General features: G+C 42.2%; 1 protein-coding gene across 2 annotated transcripts in view; it reads left to right on the forward strand.

The window, feature by feature from the left end:
• tiam1 (TIAM Rac1 associated GEF 1) overlaps positions 1–13,283 on the forward strand; it is a 238,734-nt gene that overhangs the window by 61,451 nt on the left and 164,000 nt on the right. For both annotated transcript variants that reach the window (XM_033033228.1, XM_033033229.1), the window contains exon 2: positions 10,206–10,326. The gene's annotated coding sequence lies outside the window, so the exon portion shown is untranslated. The remainder of the gene's footprint in view (positions 1–10,205; positions 10,327–13,283) is intronic.

Genomic DNA, 13,283 nt, shown 5'->3' on the forward strand with positions numbered 1-13,283 from the left:
CCTCGCGACGATGGGGCTGAGGCGGCGGAGGGGCCTCACAGCGGCAGTGGGGCGTTGCTGAATTTCAAAATCCGCGGAGAAATCTTTCTCTTCCTCTTTTTTCCGTTTTTTTCCTGTCTCATGCCCGGTGGGGGAGGAAGGAGAGTAGAAGGAGTGGTGGGGAGGAGTGGGGGAGGTAGGGAGTGTGGAATAGAGGGAGAGGAGGGCATTGGGACGGCGAGGAGGGATAGTGGGGGGGGATAGGTGGAGGTGAGGAATGGGGAGGTGGGGGATAGAGGGATAGGAGGGAGTGACTGAGGGTAGGGGAAAGGTGAGGGAGTGATTGGGGGAGGGGAGGAGGAGAGAGGAATGATCCTGGGGAGGTGAGGAGGGAGAGTGGGGGGGATTGAGGGAGAGGGTGGGGTAGGGAGGGAGAGGGGGGAAAGTGGGGGAGGTGAGGAGAGAGAGTGGGGAGGAGGGGGAATAGAGGGAGAGGAGGGGGAGTGGGGGAATAGAGGGAGAGGAGGGTAGTGGGGGAGGTCATGAGGGATAGTGTGGGAGATAGCGGGAGGTGAGGAGTGGGGGATAGAGGAATAGGAGGGGGGTAGGGAGGGGAGAGGAGTTATGGAGAGAGGGAGTGACTGAGGGTAGGGGAAAGGAGAGGGAGTGAGAGGTGAGGGAGGGATTGGGGAGGGGAGGAGAGATGGAAAAGAAGAGGAGGGGGAGGGAGTGCTGGAGGATGAGGGGAAATGAGCCCAGGCTGCTCAGTTGGGGGCTATGCGTGAGTGGTGGAATATTGCGTTGGGGGAACGGGTTGCGTTTGGGGGAAAGAGTGAGTGGTGGAATATTGCGTTGGTGGATCATACTGCATTTAGTCTAGTAAAATATTAAAATTTAACCTTTCTCTACTCTAGTGTCAAATGTCATTTGCAGAAGAGTTCCAAATTTCTACCACTCTCTGTATAGAGGTCTCTCCTGAAAGCCTAGCACTTATTTTAGACTGTACACCCAAGACTAACAATTCCAATCACTGGGCATCTTTAGTCATAACACATCTAGTCGTGAATGGTAATGAACAATTAATGGGAGGAGGCGGTTCAAATAACTTGCTCATTTTCCACAATGACTGGGTCCAGCATGCGAGTGTGAAAGAAAATGCTGAAGCATTCACAATTCTATGTAACCAGAAATGCCAAATAGATGATTGATCTTGGCTTACTTTGAGATCTCCACTATCACAAAAGCAATTCTCGAGCCAATTTTAGTCACTTCACTTGATAGCACGAAACTGCTGGGTTCAATGGATATAGCAAAGGATTTGGCACTTCTTGACAAGTATCTCTGATACTGTTACCATACTGACATCTCCCTGATTATGTGGAACATTTTCCAGGCATGTCTTGTTCTAGAAAAAGCATGATAAATCCAGTCTGGTTAATTAACAGCCAATTAATTTTCTCTTGGTGGAAGCTGTTGTTGACATTGCTGTCAAGCAGCACGGTAAAACTGATACCCTGTTGGGTTTTACCAGGACTATTTTGTTCCAGACCTTGCCAAAATTATCATAAGCCAAAGAGCTGTATGAAAAGGTGAGCTGAGAATGAAACCTCTTGATCTTAAAGCAGGATTTGACCAAGTGTGACCAAGTATGGCATCAAGGTATCCAGGTAAAACCATTGTTGTAAAGGACAATATGTCAAATATAAATTCTGATTATCCCAGATATTCAGGACATGCTTAATGACACTGTTGCCAATTATTTAGTGAATGGTCAGTAAATAACCATTTGTATGTCTTTTTTTGAGCATACAGGTGCACAACCTTTTATCCGAAAGCCTTGGGACCAGACACTTCTCGGATTTCGGAATTTTTCGGAATTCCGAATGGAAGATTTTTAGCATAGGTTAGGTAGGTAGCGCGGGCGCCTCGAAAAGTCTGGAGCGGCTGCCTCCTCCCCGGAGACCGGGGAATCATTGTAAATCATTGCTTAAATGTTAGTCAGTTAGTTTGGAGGGATTTTATGTGGTGGGGGGGGGGGGGAAACTTCAATTCTTAGTCCCCTACCTGGTCGGAGAGGCGGGCAGCGGGCAATGCCTTACCGGGTCGCCGTGCAGTAAGTTCCGGAGCGCTGTGGCCGCCGACTCCCAACATCGCGGAGCTGGGGGCTGCAGGCGTCCGGCCGCGGGCGGCGTCGGTTGGAGCTACGACCCCGGCAACTCTACCCCTGGATGCGCGGCGCTCCAAATCCAGCGCGGCCCGCGGCCGGACGCCCGCAGCCCCAGCTCCGCGATGTTGGGAGTCGGCGGCGTCGCAGCTCTGGGATACCAGCGGGGAGCGGGCAATGCCTTACCGGGTCGCCGTGCGGTAAGCTCCGGAGCGCTGTGGCCGCCGACACACAACATCGCGGAGCTGGGGCTGCGGGCGTCCGGCCGCGGGCCGCGCTGGATTTGGAACGCCGCGCAGCCAGGGGTAGAGTTGCCGGGGTCGGAGCTACAACCGGCGCCGCCCGCGGCCGGACGCCCGCAGCCCCAGCTGGGAGTCGGCGGCCACAGCGCTCCGGAGCTTACTGCACGGCGACCCGGTAAGGCATTGCCCGCTCCCCGCCTCTCCGACCAGGTAGGGGACTAAGAATTAAAGTTTCCCCCTTCACCCCCCCCCCCCCCCCCCCTTTCACATAAAAGCCCTCCAAACTAACTGACTAACATTTAAGCAATGATTTACAGATGTTTAAGTGTCTCCCCGGTCTCCGGGGAGGAGGCAGCCGCTACAGTAGTACAGACCTGGGTTGATCGTGGGTCGTTTCGGGTCAGGTTTGGCGCCAAATGCGAGCTTTGGTGTGCAGACGACATCCTGGAAAAAATGTCCGGTTTTCGGAACTCCGGATAAAAGGTTGTGCACCTGTACTAGATAATTTTCCATACAGGGCTGATGTTATTTTGTGATTGTATTGGAACAACTAGGCTAGATGCACGTCCAAATTCTTAGAGCTGGCTTTCATTATCATATCTGTAACGTTGAATGTTCCCATAGCTTTTGTTATATCCGATGCTCTCAGCTACAGTACTTCCTGATTAACAACAAAATGAATTAAGTTGTCAAATGACAGGCTACTGTGATGATGGGGATTTCAAGAGAGGTAGCACCCACACACAGGCCCCATGATCTTCCAGGATGGAGATATTCTTGGAATCTCTTTCTCCTCCTGGTTGTATAATTGTCCGCCTCCATTCATAACTAGATGTGACAGAACTGCAAAGGTTTGATCTAATAGTTCAGTCATTTGAAACAGAGTCCCATAAAGTCGATAAAATGAAAACATAACATAATTTTAAAGCAATCAAATGGTGAAATGCAAGTGGAAGACTTCATGATCAGCTGAGGCAGTTTAACTAAAGTAACCATTCCTCATCTTTAATTATTTTAATGGGAAGATCTATTTTGGTGATATTTAAAGTTCAAGTTCAAGTTACATTTATTGTCACATGCACCAATTGGTACAGTGAGATTTGAGTTACCATACAGCCATACAAATAAAAAGAACACAATACACGATAGAGTTTAACATAAACATCCCCCACAGCGGAATCAATGTTTCCCACTGTGAGGGAAGGCAATAAAGTTTAGTCATCTTCCTCTTTGTTCACCCGTAGTCGGGGCCTTTGAACCCTCCGCAGTCGCCGCTACGGACAGCCCGATGTACCGGCCCTTTCTAAATGCAAGCCCAAGTTATATCATAAAACCAAATAACTACATTACACTAGAAAGTTGACTTTTAAAAATATTAGCTGAATGTTATGTTTCCAACTCCTGAAATGGGCCTGAAAAACTGACCATCCATTAGCGTACACAGATGATGCTCAACCCACTGAGTTGCTTTCATAGTTTGTTTTTGCTTCAGATTCCAGCATCTGCAGTCTCTTGTATCTTTCAATTCAAAGCTAACGCCCGTGCTAATTCATTTCAAAAAGGTAAATATCAACTAAAATAATTGTAACTTCAATAAAATATGATGTTATGTTAAGAACAGTCAATTCTAAATCTGATAAAACCACAAGCATGTTTAGACATGCTAACACAGTTCAAATGCTAAAGAGTAAGTAAATATAATCTTCTCTGTTTTTAACTTAAGTAGACACAACATTCCTGGGCCTGGGGCTGAGGTTTGACTCTGAATAAATCATAAAATAATAACTAATTTTAAATGAAATTGATTTCCGCTCGGTTGTGTCTTTGCCTTAAATATAAATGTGTATAACATAGCAGTTGCTTAAAGTACATTGTTAACTTATGTAGTATTATCCAACTGTGCTGTTGTTTGAGTCATATTTCACAAATCAATCTCTTTTTCACTTAATTATGTATTTCTACATACAAATTTGCCTGTTCATTATGTATAACTTTGGTGTCAATTCCATTCTGTTTCCAAAAAAATTCTAAAAGCAATGACTTGTTTATTCAAAACACAACGGAAATGGTGAATAATAAAATCTCACCCTTGACACTGTAAAACTATTCACTCAATGATAAGATATCATATGGAAGAAGATTTCCCTGAGACAAACAAATCGGGATGTCAAAAATTGTCTCAATTAACTGAAACAAGTCCAGAAGCTATGTTTCCAGTCAGTGGACAAGTTCCCATTTAATGGATGATATGCAGATTTTAAAGTAGGAAAGATGAGTTGTCATCAGTACTCCGAGAAAACAAAAAAATCTGTCAGCAAAATTTAATGGATGGTGTCCATTAACCATTCCAATCTTTATTACCTAGGCCATGAGTCATCCTGGAGCAAAATCTAAAAAAAATTATCCAAAATCTAATGTGATCATTTACAGCACAGGGCCAGAAGTTTTCCTGAAATATTTCAGGAGCTGATTAATTGAAGAAAGTCGCACCAACTTCCTCCATTTGAAATACATATCACATATCCACATGTGGCATCCTCAATAAGTTGTTAATATACGACGTTATGAACAAAAATAGTCAAACAGCATAATTATGTGAATATCAAGAAAAATTACAGATGCTAGAAAACTGCAGTAAAAACACAAAATGCTGGAAAGACTCAGTAGGTCACCCAATGTCTATGAAAAGTGAGACAATTAAAGCTTCATATAGAAGATCTTTCATTAGAATTACATTGTAAAACATTATTGCAACTTAAGATTGTTGCTTACTATTTCTGTTCATACCAGTTCAAGCTGCTCTCTCCTGGGAGGGAAGGTTTTTGTCCAATTGTTAGCCAAACAATTTTTGAACGCATAAAAACTGGCAGCCTTTTTGAATATGCAGAGGTGAAGAAATAGAAGAGCCACATGATACAGTATTGAACCATGCAGATCAAGAAGATCATACGTTTGCCAAATCCTGATCCACTGGCAGTAATATCTGCCATAATATCATAAAGGCATTATCCAGGAGTCTGGAATAATGATCTGGAGGCACCAAATCATATTAAGGTAACTAGTTCAAATTTAAAGGTTGAATAAAATGTTTTGCCCAACAGTGAAAATGGTACTGTAGTTACCATTTATTTATACTTTAGCTATATGTATACGTTTTTATACTTTTGTTGTGATGCATCATATTTTAAAAGCGCAAAAACAGAAATCAAAACTCACTTGCTATAGTCTTTAGAATTTAAATTATGTCACCAAACATTTTTTTTAAATCATGCTTTTTTGAGAATCACGTGTCAGCATTATAGTTAGCTGTAGATTATTTAATTCTATGCAGACCTGTGTTCTGACCTTGGATCTACTGATCAATGAATAGTAGTCTATTCTGCTGAGGGGTATGGCGGAATAATTTTGCAAACTTAAGTATGAAGAGATTTTAAAAAGGAGAATGTTCCAGTGCGGGACGAATCACTGATGGTGACAAGTCAGGGTATAGAAGTGAGATCGACCGATCGACCAAATGGTGTCAGCACAATAACCTGGCTCTCAACACCAGCAAAACCAAGGAACTGATTGTGGACTTTAGAAGGTACCCACAATCCCATTTATATCAACGGGACGATGGTGGAAAGGGTCAAGAACTTCAAATTCCTGGGCATGCATATTTCCGAAGATCTTTCCTGGTCCCAACACACTGATGCAATTATAAAGAAAGCACATCAGCGCCTCTACTTCCTGAGAAGATTACGGAGAGTCGGTATGTCAAAGAGGACTCTCTCGAACTTCTACAGGTGCACAGTAGAGAGCATGCTGACCGGTTGCATCGTGGCTTGGTTTGGCAACTTAAGCGTCCAGGAGTGGAAAAGAATGCAGAAAGTTGTGACCACTGCCCAGTCCATCATCGGCTCTGACTCCCCACCATCCGACGGATCTATCACAGTCGCTGCCTTAAAAAGGCTACCAACATCATCAAGGACCCAAACCATCCTGGCCACACACTCATCTCTCCGCTGCCATCAGGTAGAAGGTACAGGAGCCTGAAATCTGTTACATCCAGGTTCAGAAACAGCTTCTTCCCCACAGCCATCAGGCTATTAAACTCGTCATCAAACAAACTCTGAACTATAACAGTCTATTGCACTTTATCTGTATATTTATGTGTATATATATATATATATATATGCTATACTGACACACTGAACTGTTCTGTATTTATGCTTACAATACCTGTTGTGCTCCAGCAAGCATGAATTTCATTGTCCTATCTGGGACACATGACAATAAACTCTCTTGACTTGACTTTTATACAGTACCAGGTTCGTGTATTACAAAACATGTAATGCTAATATGTCAGTTTAAATGATAGAGTTAACATGCAATCTTTCCGCTGACTGGTTAGCACGCAACAAAATCTTTTCACTCTACATGTGACAATAAACTAAATTAAACCGGAAACCCTGTTAGAAAATGATTATGAAAACATACGTCTTATGATCAATAAATAACTGCATTCCCTGACGGAGGTTGTCACTTTGTAAATTTTACTGCTGGGAAACCTAGTGTTTGCTGATTTTACTGCATTTGCCTGGTAAACAAGTATCTGAAGTAAGAGCTGAAGCAGATCAACAGTATAGCTGAACTGCTTACTACTTCTCTCTTGTTTAATGGGCATGTCCCACTTAGGCGACTACAGGAGAAGGATTATATTTATTCCTCACTCAATATAACTGAAACATTATCTGGTCATTATCATATTGTGGTTTTTATGTGCCAATTAGTTGCTACCTTAGTGATCACACTTCTAAAGTATAATTGGCTGTAAAGCTTTCAAAGTTTTGAAATGGAATAAAAAAGTTAAAAATAAGAAAATGCAAATCTTTCAAAGCCATTGAGAATGGGTGGTGATTTATAATTTATTTTAAGATTTATGGTAAATAGGAGATGTTCTGTTTCTGACAACGTGTGATGGAATAACACTTTTACACAATGTTAGGTACAAAAATGTTACTTGTTGATTATGTACAATGGTTTCCTTTCTATTTCTTCCAGAAGATGAATCATTTCAGCACTCATTGCAAAGTGTTCTTTGTATTTTTATGTTGAAGGGCACATTTAAAAATATGAATCTGTGCTCTGTTCAGCAGCATGTGTATTGGATAGTGGGCAAGGTTAAATGAGTGAATAATGAAATTACATTGTGTTTTTGTCATTACGGTTCCTCAAAGAGCTGACATGCTGATTATTACAATTTATGGTGAAAATATTTGAAGATAATAGAATATACAACATAGAACACTATGGCAAAGGTATGGCCCATCGCCTTTCAATATTTGTACCCAACATGATTCCTAGCTGAATTGATCTCATCTGCCTACACGTGATCCATATTCCTCTATTCCCTACACATCCATGTGCCTATCTAAAAACCTCTTAAATGCCACTATTGCATCTGCCTCCACCACCACCATCAATGCATTCCAGGCCCCTACCATTCTCTGTGTAAAAATCAACTTGTCCCACACATCTAAATTAAAGGGGCGACTAGGACTGCACACAGTACTCCGAATGCGGCCTGACTAAAGTCCTATAGAACTACATCATGACTCCCTGACTCTTATGTTCAATGCCCCTAAAAGGAAGGCAAGCATATCACATGCCTTCTTTACCACCCTAACTACCTGTGCTGCCACCTTTAGTGAGCTATGAACTTGAACTCCAAGATCCCTCTGTACATCAATGCTATTAATGGTCTTACCATTAACTGTATACTTTCTCCTTACATTCAGTTACCCAAAGTGCAACACCTCACACTTGCTCAGGTTAAACTCCATCTGCCATTTCTCTGCGCATTTCTGCAGCTGATTTATAACCTGCTGTATCTTCTAACAGCCTTCCTCACTGTCTGCAACTCCTCCAATTTTGGTGTCGCCAGCAAACTTACTCACCAACCCATCTACCTTTACATCCAGGTCACATATTTATATTTATATATATACTAGACCCAGGGGGGGCCGTTGTGTACCGTCCCCTCAACGCGCGGGGAGGGGGGGGGGGGTGGGAGAGGGTGGGGGGGGGGGGAGAGAGTGGCAGGGGAAAGAAGGGGGGAGGAAGAGGGATGCCGGGGGAGGAAGAGAAAGGCTGGGGAGAGAGAGGGGAGGGAGAGAGAGGAGAGGGGGAGAGGAGAGGGGGAGAGAGAAGAGGGGTGAGAGAGAGGAGGGGAGAGAAAGGGGGGAGGAGGGGGGGTGGAAGAGAGGCCGGGGGGAGAGAGAAATATATTTTAAAATTAAAAAAGCGTTGTCTTTGAAATTAAATGTTATCTTTAAGAATTAGCACAGTTAAGTGAGGCACCGGAAAGTCTTTAAAGAACAAAAAATGCAACGTTTTCGAAGTTAAACCAAAACAATGAAGTACAATCGGACTCTTATCTTTAGAGATGTGAAAGTCAGCATTAAGCCTCGTTCATCAAAGTGATAAAATGACCGTTGAGAAAGTTCTGTAAAAGCAAGCCGGAAAGCTCGTGAGCGCTAGGGACCTCAGGGGACCTCAGAAGCCCTCGGGAGCTGCAGTACAGAGCCCACTTGCTCGTTCTTTCTGCGTCTTTTGAAGAACGGTGTGGGGGGAGGGGGTGACGTCACTCGTGGAACAGGGCAGCAGGCCGCGAGAAGCAGAGCCATTGTGACGTCAACAGCGAGACCATCTCGTTTATTTTCCAAGTTATTTGACATTTTTGAACATTTTCATAAATAACTCGAGAAATAATGCATTAAATTTGGAGATAAGGCGAATTTTGACATCACGGCGTAAATCTCTATCGGAATATGTAAAATTTTCACCGTTAGCACATCATGTTTTCGAGGAGATGTGAAACGCACACGAACATCACACAAATAAATACATATCCAAGATCAGAGTATATATATATATTACAAACAGCAGAGGTACCAGCACTGATCCCTGCGGAACTCCACTGGTCACAATCCTCCAGCCAGAATATTTACCTTCCACCACAACCCTCTGTCTTCTATGAATTAGCCAAATCCATATGACCAAGTCATCGTCAATCCTGTACATCTTTAGTAATCTGGATCAGCCTACCATGAGGGACCTTATCAAAACCCATACTAAAATACATGTGTACAACATCCACCACCCTACCTTCATCAGTCTCCTTTGTCACCTCCTCAAAACACTCCATCAAGTTAGCGAGGCATGACCTGTCACCTACAAAGCCTTACTGGCAATCCCTAATTAGCCCATTCTCTATTATAAAATTATTTCCCTGGACTGCTCCTCCTTTTATGTGCTCTTCAAAACCCATCTATTTCAACTAAGCTTTTTTAACTAAGTTCTGATACATTCATAAGTAGCTCTTGTTAATTTCTGTTTGATAATGTTCTTGTAAAACCGCTTAAGTTGTTTTATGATCTGAAATATACCATACTCATTCAAGTTGTTAATGTTGTTGCACTAGGGTTTGAAGGTTTGTTAAGGTTGCATAAGTGTTTATAGGTTAGTTGCTAGATGACTCCATTAAGAACAACTTGGTGCAGGAAGTGATTTTTGTCTGGATTCCAGGCTAACCCTTCTACTTTCCCAGAGAATTTGCCACCTGGCAATCTTTGCCCAAGCCATTCGTGTCCTCCAGTTTGTCTGCCTTTTTTATTGCTTCTTGAATATCTAATCAAACGCTTATCTTGGCTTATCCTCCTATTTTCCTTGAGAAATTCACAGTTTAGAGTTAAGAACTTATTCTGTTTAATTGTATGCGTGCCCATGGCAAGTGCTTTCAATCGGGCTGATGCACGATATCGTTTTTTTCTTTACAGTGCTGAGTGTTTGCCTACTTGATGAAAAGTGAAGAGAAACATCTGACTGAGAGAAAAATAAGCAAAAACAAAAGGCGAAAGAAAACGTTGCATATGAATGAATGTACCATACAAAAAAAAGGTAGGAATGATACACAAATTAAAGGAAAGAAAAGGAATAGACAAGCGACAGGGATAGGAAAGATACACAAACGAAAGGAAGGAGAATCAAGTAAAGGAGGGGCAAGAATGATGTTCCAAACATAACTTTTTTGAGGGGATCTTTTTCTTCCTTTGCTGCTTCCAGCTCAATCATCTCCTCAGTAATGGTGGATCCATTTGATGCTGCGACATTCCTTTCATTGTTTGAGACATTGAGGTTCCTTGTAGTCTGCTCTTGACTTCTCCCATAACACAGTCCAATAATAGCAGCACTGTCAAAATTAATTACCTCAATTACATTCTGCAGCCGAGCCACCTTGTTTGCCCCAATTCCTCCAAAGGTTTCACATTACTGTTGCATTACCAATCTGCTTCCTGTGCCCTCAACTAACCACAACTGAATTAATGCATTCCTCTTAGTTCGCTGGTTGTGTCTTTGCTGAGCATGCATTATTTAATTAAACAACTAAAATTGGTTTAAAGACTTTAAAATTTATAGCAAACAAATAATATTTTTTGTGCTTGTACAACACATAAGTTGTGTTTGTGTATTAGTTATGAAGTCATGAACCTAAGAAATAGAATGTTCGTTAATTTGTAATAATTCCAAATGTATATAGATAGAGACAAATAAATGAGTTTGTGAAGATAAATTCTGTACAAAGGACTCTGTTGTAGGCACTTGCCATTGCAAATCTTGGGACAAAGTGTTAATTCACAAGAATAATTATTCAAAGAAAAAGGTTTAGCAGTCTGAGAGAAATTGTCAGTCATTTTTCTTGGAGAATTTAATATTGAAATAGGCCAAATCAATTAGTTAAAAATATGACATCTCTTTGCAGACTGCAGGGTCCAGTGTGAACAGTCTTTGTTAATTGCAATTCAGTTGCTCTTGGCTTCCATCACAGCAAACCACAACTGTACTTATTATTACACCATGGTTTGTAAGGAGTACTTTTTGATCTTTGTTGTCTTTGATGAATCATGAAAATACTTCCTTTTTCCTCTTTGTTGATTCTTGGACTGTACAGTTGAAATGAGTCACTGCAGACAATTATAGATATGATCATTTAATCATCTGTTAAGCGAGGTTTCATTAATGCTGAGAGTCAATTATTATTCAAAATGCAGAACACATAAACTGAAGGCTTGATTAAACGTACATTTATTCCATCATGTAAGTATAGAGATGTAGGCTTGAATTAAGGTATGTGTTTGTGACCCAATGTAAAACAGTTTCCATGTTTATCTCAGAATTGGCAACCTGATATAAGGTCATCAACCTGTAACTGTCCATTTTTCTCTATCCAGAGATCCAATCTATTTTATTTCATATTTCCAACAATGACTGTAGTGCATCTCACAATTTTAGCATTATATGTTTTTCTTTCTCTAACTTTAATCATCTACCTCTGTTTACACCATCTCTTGACAGATCCACAATGATTAACAAGAATTCATCAACCTTTGTCGATATCCACAGTATTTGTGCCATCTGCACTCCATTGGTTTCCATCCTATCACAGAAATTCCTTGTTCTCTTGACTCTTCTTCTCTTATCTTGACAAATTATATACATAAATACTTGTATATGAGCGATATAGGTACGGTTGCAATTAGAATATGCATATGCCCCTCATTCCTATTCTACAATTCATTAAGGGCCTGGTCGATTTGTTTGTGCTTCAATTTTGCATTCCTGTCCATGATGGTAACTTTTCATACGCTTGCTTATCAAGAATCTGTCTACCTCTCCCTTGAAAATATTCCAGGACTCTTCTTCCACGATACTTTGAGGAAGCATTCTAAAGACTCTCAGCCATCTAAGAGAAAAATATTTTCTCATTTGAGTCTTAAATCAGTGACCTCTTACTTTTAAAACAGCGACCTTGTTCTAGATTCTTCAGTAAGAGGAAACACCTTCTCAACATTCACTGGTCAGGATCCCTCAGGTTCATAAATATTTCAATCAAGTCTCCTCTCACTCAGCAGATGTAACCTTAACCTGCCCAACCTAACTTTCCCTAATAAGACAAGCAGGGTTTTAGTCTAGTAAACCTTCTCTGAACTTTTGAAGCATTTCAATTTTTCTTAAGAGAGAAAACAATACCGTAACATGCTGTTTTTTTTCCCACTTTCACAGTTCTGATGACAGGGTACCAACACAAATCTTTAACTGTTTCTCTCTGTTTCTCTCACCATTCTCTCACCTACTGAATAATGCAGTTTTCCGTTTTATTTCAAATTTCCAGCATCTGTAGTGTTGTTTATCAACTAGCCCCTCAGTTCCTGTTGTATTGTTCTGTTGGGCTATTGTCATTGCCTTCTCGGCTGAACTTAGGACTGCACCAAACCAGTGCTGTTATCACATGTCTAGGGACATTTATGGAGGTAGAAAACAATATGCAAACGGAAAATACAAAAATCGTTATGATGGCAAATTTTCTAATTTACGCCTACTCACTTGAGGTAGATGTACCGACAGGTCGCACCTGCTAATGACTCCGAGTCCGGCCTTGCTCCCTTCTGGAGCCTCAACGGAGTCTAGAGGGGAGGAATGTAACGCAACCCTGAGCCAGGTGTTGCTTCCTACAGGCACCTGGCTGGCTCCCTTTTCGAGCCTCAACGGAGGTGTCTGTACGGGCCGCACCCGTCAGCTCTCCGCGACCAGTCGCCTGCTCCCTTGGAGCCCCAAAACTGAGTTGTCTGTACGGGCTGCGCCCGTCAGTTTCTCCGTGACCAGCCGCCTGCTCCCTCTCGGAGCCTCAATGGTGGTAGCTGCACCGGTCGTGCCATCAGCCTATTGACTCCAGCCGCCTGCTCCTTTCCGGAGCCTCCACGGCGGTAACTGCACCGGCCAAGCCGTCAGCCTATTAATTCCAGCCGCCTGCTCTTTTTCAAAGCCTCCACGGTGATAGCTGCTCAGGCTGTGCCAGC

This window comes from Amblyraja radiata, chromosome 14 (assembly GCF_010909765.2).
Source record: "Amblyraja radiata isolate CabotCenter1 chromosome 14, sAmbRad1.1.pri, whole genome shotgun sequence".
Taxonomy (NCBI): domain Eukaryota; kingdom Metazoa; phylum Chordata; class Chondrichthyes; order Rajiformes; family Rajidae; genus Amblyraja; species Amblyraja radiata.